Below are 7,468 nucleotides of genomic sequence, written 5' to 3'. Positions count from 1 at the left end.
TGCAGTGCTGCCTTCACACTATCTGGATGAACATCGGGACTAGTACAAGACTCAGGGGGGACCTGCTCTCAGGCACTTGGGGAAAAATAAGGCCCCATGTCTCCTCTAAAGTCAGTCTCTCCATTGGCTGTACATCTTTCTTTCTTTCTTCTTCTTCTTTTTTTTTTTTTTTTTTTAGACAGAGTCTCATTATGTTGCCCTCGGTAGAGTGCTGTGGCATCACAGCTCACAGCAACCTCAAAATCTTGTGCTTAAGCGATTCCCTTGCCTCAGCCTCCCAAGTAGCTGGCACTACAGGCACCTGCCACAATGCCTGGCTATTCTTTAGTTGTAGTTGTCATTGTTGTTTGGCAGGCCGCCCTGTGCTCGAACTTGCCACCTTCGGTGTATGTGGCTGGCACCCTAGCTGCTGAGCTACAGGTGCTGAGCCAACGCTGTACATCTTTCTAATGGAGTCATCATTTGGAAAAGCAAAAGCTCTGTGCCAATCAAAGCCTGCTGGACTTTGCACATCAGGCAAACTAACTCTTGAGGGGCTTTTTGCTGCTGTTGCCCCCAGCAGCATGGCTGCTTGGGCTCTTGGCACTGCCAAAATATTTTGGGGTCATAAAAATTTGCTAGGCTAGGACTGAATACCATGATATTAGAGGTGAGAAATAAACCACCAATGTAGGGGATTCTCTCAGAACTTCAACCTAAAAGTAAAGCACAAGACATTATAACAACTATAATCCAAACCAGCACAGGGGGAATCACTCACAAGCAGGCATACACACACACACACACACACACACACACACACACACAGACTCACTCATAAAGTGAATGAAATTAATTAATTCATGTAATGAATTAATACATGCAAAGCACTTAGAATACTTTATACATACATTACTACTTAAATTAAGATGGGTATAGGTCCATGTTGGATTAATTGAAAGAATAAAGCACCCCCTGTTGTCCAAGATAATTCCCTCAAATTCAACTTCTTTTATTTACTTTTTTTTTGAGACAGAGCCTCAAGCTTTCACTCTGGGTAGAGTGCTGTGGCATCACAGCTCACAGCAACTTCCAACTCCTGGGGTCAAGCGAGTCTCTTGCCTCAGCCTCCCATGTAGCTGGGACTACAGGTGCCTGCCACAACACCTGGCTATTTTTTGGTTGCAGCTGTCATTGTTGTTTGGCGGGCCCAGGCTGTATTCGAACCCGCCAGCTCAGGTGTATGTGACTGGCGCCTTAGCCGCTTGAGCCACAGGCGCCGAGCCTCAAATTCAACTTTTAATATGCATCAAGATGTAAGATGATTCAATTTTGCATGTGAAATTTAGTGCATGAATCAAAACTAAAAAAATAGCTAGAGCAATTAGGATGATATTAACTAACCACAGAAAACAAAAGGGAAAAATTCTATTTAACACAATCCTAAGCAGAACCCAGAAGACGAGCAGGTATCAGTCAGCTGAATAAGATCATCCTAGAGACTTCAGAAAACCTTTTCAACCCCCAACCCCACATACACAAATATCTTGAACAGGTGTCCTCAAACTATAGCCCGTGGGCCACATGCGGCCTGCTTAGGACATTTATCCGGCCAGCTGGGTGTGTTTGCCGCCGCTGCCTGTCCTGCTTAGCAGCCGACTGTCTCGGGGCCTGCAGTCCGGCCCTCCAGCGGTCTGAGGGACAGTGAACTGGCCCCTGTTTAAAAAGTTTGAGGACCCCTGATCTTGAATATGAGCAATCTTGTGAATAGCTATGTGAAAAGTTCCTATAATTATTAATTGAAACCAAATGCTGAAGTTATTTTCCTGTCTCCTTACCTTCTACCTGAAGTCAGATCACCTCTGCTTAGGTACTATGATGGTCAGGTTCTCCGTGTTTATTTAGCACGACTTAGACTGAACCTCCGCTGTCTGACATCTGAGTTGAGGAGAGGCTGTCCATAGCTGTGACTTGTGAAGGACTATATCCACCAGGGTGCTTCTCACGCATAAGCCTAATTATTCACCCTATTCAATTTTCTCTTCAAGTTATCATGCTTGAGACATATTTAGAATCTTGGAACGAGGGAGCCGGAAAGAGCTTTTGAGATCAACTGGTCCAACCTCCTCATTTTACACTCACAACTGATAACTGCATTTCCGTTTATCACCAGCATCACTTCTGGCACAATTAGGGCTGCTAACACTGGGAAATGGGAACTGTTCTTCCCCGTGTTCTCAGACAGACCAAAGTCATAGCCACCCCTCCCCTAGGCCGCCTCACACACAGTTTTCACCGTTTTCTTTCTGCTGCTATGAGGCAGTTTATAAAGCAACAGCCCTTTGTTGCTGAGAAAAGAACAAAACCCTGGCCTCCCAGCAGTTGAGAGATTTATAAGAGCTCAAAGAAGGTCAAAAGGGTAAATTACCTTGTGACTTGTATGTAATCAGCATCTTCTCGCTTGCTACAGGATGAGGCTGATTACATGGAAGGCAAAGGTGGAAACAAAGGAGCATAAATTACCTAAGAAAACGAAGCTTGGACAGGTTACGGTCCTTACTTTTTTCCCAGTCTTTGTAGAGCCTTTACTAAATCTTTTTTTGTAAGAGCATTTAGGAAGAACAAATCATAAAGATGCTCCCCAGATTTATCTAAAAGTAGGAATAAGAAATCACTTGTTATTGTGTGGGATTTTTATTTATTTATTTATTTTCTTTTTGAGACAGTGTCTTACTTTACAGTCCTCAGTAAAGTGCGATAGCTGACAGCAACCTCAAACTCCAGGGCTCAGGCCATCCTCTTGCCTCAGCCTCCCTCATAGCTGGGACTACAGGTGTCTACCACTATGACTGTCTGGTTTTTCTATTTTTAGTAGAGATGAGGGTCCCACTCTTGCTCAGGCTAGTCTTGAACCCCTCAGCTCAGATGATCTACCCTCCTGAGCTCAGGTGATCTACTTACCTTGGCCTCCCAGAGTACTTGGATTACAGGAATGAGCTACTATGCCCAGCCTGGGATTTTTATTTTTAATAGTTAAGAAAGAATATGTTCATAAATTGGAAAAAATGATTGAATCAGAAGGTATTTGAAGATTCACTTCCATTTGGAGGAGTCAGTGAAGGCTTCTGGGAGGAGGTACAATGTTCACATTTCTTCCTCCTCTTCTCTGTTTCATTCTTTATTGTTCCTTTCAGGGACAACCGAGAGGACATGATAACATTTCGGTAAAACTGGGATAAGCACATAAACATACTTCTCTCTCTCTTTCTCATCCATGCATCTCAAGTGCCTATCACGTCCTGGAAACTTCCTGTTAACACCACCTTGTCAACTCAATGCACTTGAAGTGCTTACTAAGTACACTTAGTCACTAAGTGACTAAGCTCTATGAAAGCAGAAACCTTGTGTATTTCACCGATTAATGTGTGCCTAACACCAGGCATAGCGTTGAGCATAGAGAAGGTGCCCACCAATACCCGTTGAATGAATTCATGATGATGGCACAAGTCCTTCGGAGAGCTGTGTGGCTGTGATTTCAAACCAAACTGAGAAGAATATGTTCCTAGTGTTTTCCCATATACCCTCCACCTTCGCAAGGGTCACCACCATGTCTGCTTCATCCACACAGGAGTCTAGTGATTGTCAAGGGGCAAGCATTTGAGTATTGGTTGAATGGTGTAATGAATACATTATAGAAATCATTTAATAAAGCAATCATAATGGACATAGAAGTTTTAGCAAAGCCTCTTACTATATCAAATTGACAAGTCCTTCTAAGTAACAAAATTGAGAAAGAACAAAATATAAGTTATAACTGAATTATTCTCTTCTTGAGTGTTTTCCAGCTGTTGCTATGTGTAAGACGTGACTGACATCCAAATTACATTGACCTTTCCCTAAAAATAATGTCAGATTTACAATAAATACACATGTTGTAGAGTTTCCTTATTTGATACAACATTTGTATGCTCATGTAGCCATCACATACAAGACCATACTGAAGAATAAATACAAACTAATGTTCATGATATGTAGGAAGTGTTAGAACATTCATTAATTTGGACGTTTGCAGATGTTTCTGATGGATGTATAATCATTTTTTGAGGCAAGACCTTTATATACAAAAGCCTTCAATTCATATGAAGACGTGAAAATATCTGTGCCTTTCATAGGTACTTCGGAATTCCATACAGACAGGGATATGGATTTAGGAAATGCTTCTTTATGTGTGGAGAGTTTATTAATTACACAAAGCTTTCGTTAAATACATGTGAGCATTCTGTATGATTGAAACATACAAGATTCTAGAAGGATTTGACCTTTCCCATTTTCTCATCTTGCAAAGATAACTTATAATCTGGTCTCTAATTCCTCACCTCTCTTCCTCATTAGGACTTCCACACCCTAGTTTCAGCTAGTCCAGCTCCTGTTCTGACTTTTACATTATCCTTCCCGCCTCTGGTCCACTCGGTTTCTTCCCACTCTAGGCCCTCATAGAAGGCACCAAAATGATTTTCTTTTTCTTTTCTTTTTTTGTAACACAGAGTCTCAAGCTGTCACCCTGGGTAGAGTGCTGTGGTGTCACAGCTCACAGCAACCTCAAACTCTTGTGCTTAAGTGATTCTCTTGCCTCAGCCTCCCAAGTGCTGGGACTACAGTGCCCACCAAAATGCCTGGCTATTTTTTGGTTGTAGTGGTCATTGTTGTTTGGCAGGCCCCAGGCTGGATTCGAACCCGCCAGCTCATGTGTATGTGGCTGGCGCCTTAGCCGCTGAGCTACAGGTGCCCAGCCTTCAAAATGATTTTCTAACCACAGATTTGATCATGTTACTACACAGCTCAAATTCACTTTGCCTTTAATCTTCCTTAGCATGGCATTTGAGGCCCTTCCTAATTTGCCTTATAAGTCTCATTTTCACTTCTCTCCCCTTACATCCTATGTTGTAGTTACATCAGGTGTCTCACCATGACCAGAGAATGTCATACACTTGCATAGGTCTACGCTTTTATATCTGCTGTCCCCTTTTCCACTTTTTGAAGCCAATTCAATTCTCCTCATCCCTCTAGGTCCAGCTCTAATGTAACTTTTGCTAGCTCTTGCTACCCAGGCTGAGTTAGTTGACTGCCTCCTCTCTATTCTCAATGAACCCTATATATCCTTTCATAGCATTTACAAACTCTGTAATGCTAAACTTTGTGTTAGCATTCATTTTATGCACGACTTTCTATGCCACTTGATCGTGAGCTCCTTCAGGATTAAAGTGGATATTTGCATAGTGTTTAATAATAAATGTTTGTTACATGAGGCTAGGCGCCTGTAGCTCAAGCAGCTAGGGCTCCAGCCACATACACATGAGCTGGCAGGTTCAAATCCAGCCTGGGCCTGCCAAACAAAAATGACAACTACAACCAAAAAAATGGCCAGGCATTGGGGCTGGCACCTGTGGTCCCAGCTACTTGCGAGACTGAGGCAAGAGAATTGCTTAAGCCCAAGACTATGAGGTTGCTGTGAGCTGCGACGCCAGGGCACTCTACCCAGGGCAATAGCTTGAGACTCTGTCTCAAAAAAAAAATGCTTGTTATATGAATGAATGAATGAGTTAATTAGTTAATTATTTCTCCCTGCAATGGATGTTACTCGGCATTCAAAACAGTCATTCTCCATTCGGAAATCTCTTTATTTCCATGTGGTATAATGAGGTCTCTTAAGTTTACCAGAGGTCTGTGAAAAGGAAATGTAATAAATGGGAAAATATTTTTAAGTAGGCATGTGTAGGCATTAGCTTAAAGCTTTTAAAGACAGACGTTATACTCCAGAAAACATTATGAATGAGAATGTTGAAAAAACGGTTTCTTGCATAATAGGAGTGAGAAGTTCTTTTCTTTATCCCTGGGAACAATAAGGTGATAACCCATATTTCAATCCCCTTCCCCCACCTGCTCTTGCCAGTATTTACCATAAGAAAAAAAATCAAGTTCTTTCATCCAGACTTCTGATCTTGTCTAAAAAGTGAAAAAGAATATATTTTCCTATTAGTTGTTCTTGAGTTTAGTAATTTTATGAAGATCAGGTGCTATTTATAAGTATCTTGCATGTTTTAAAAGCTAAATTGATAGCTGTAGGTAAAGATTATTTTTCAATTTACAAGACTTGACATTACTTCATCCAAAATTTAAGTTGCAGGTTTGCTTGAGTAATATTCATACCATGGCACTGTTTTTTTTTTGTTTGCAGTTTTTGGCTGGGGCTGGGTTTGAATCTCCCACCTCTGGCATATGGGGCCGGTGCCCTACTCCTTTGAGCCACAGGCGCCCTCCCTGCGATGGCACAATGTTTAAAGTAAACTATAGGACTGTTCATTTTAAAATCACAACTGGTCTTAGGACCATTTTTGTGCAATGTAGATGACAAATTTGGGGAGATACTGATGTTGTTGCTATTTATAGAAAAAAAAAAACCTTTGTTAACATAAGATATGTTGTGTTTAAAACACCCATACAGCAGTTTTTAACCTACCAGTTCTAGGGATAAGTAAAAATACATGTAAAGAATTCTTAATTTGACTATTTAAGAATTAAGCCAGAGACCTATGTGCTTATTTATTAAATCAGTCCTTAACATTTACTTCAGTAGTCATTACTTGGTTTGATGGTTTGTAGCAATCATGAATGGAATTCAATAATGTTAAATTAAGAAAAAATAAATAATGCCAGAAGTTTTAAAGTCAAAAGCTAGCTTTCTACTGTGACTCAACAAATTTCAGCATTGGAATACAAAGCAGATTCAAAGGTCTCTGAATTAGTAGCCACCTAACAAGTCCCAGAGCTCAATGAGAGGTTTCTGGTGTCTGAATACTCTCTTCCATGCTTGAGGACACTAAGCAGACAGCCCAGTTGTAGATCTTGCCTCTCCAGGCCCAAGGCCTCTGCACTACTTGGCACTCTTGGATTTTGTCAGTCTAAGGAATCAATGGGCAATGTACTGAGTGCTTTTATTTAAAGAGAAAAAAAAAAAAAACGAAATGTAAGCCCTAAGCTTGAGCCCAACATACAGTCTGAACTTCCTAAGTCACTCCAATACTTACACAGCCCTTCAATAGTTTATGTGTTTTGAGGTCAGGAAGACAAATACATCAGTCAAAGGCAATGTTGTCCTTATGATTCCTTCATTTGCAGTCTAAGTAAAATTCACGGTTTGTAGGTCAGATATAAACAGAAAACTGTTATGTGGTCCAACAGCTCAGGGTTCTAAACACACCATGCTTCAAAGGCAGCTGTGAGGTTTGCCTATGACCTACTCCTATGTGCCTGAGAAATTCTTGATAGAAATTTTTGCATGAGCGTGGGGGTTGGGAGTGTGGTGGGGTTTTGCTTTACTATTTAAGGAGTCTATCTGTGAGTAACTATAAAAACTTATCTGGGTGCCATTTAATAGAAATTTTCAAAGGCGTCTGAAACAATTTCATTTGCACTGAAGCAATAGAATGTA

This window comes from Otolemur garnettii, unplaced genomic scaffold, assembly GCF_000181295.1.
Source record: "Otolemur garnettii isolate 467f Iridium unplaced genomic scaffold, OtoGar3 scaffold00056, whole genome shotgun sequence".
NCBI classification, from domain to species: domain Eukaryota; kingdom Metazoa; phylum Chordata; class Mammalia; order Primates; family Galagidae; genus Otolemur; species Otolemur garnettii.
This window is presented reverse-complemented; position numbering follows the sequence as displayed.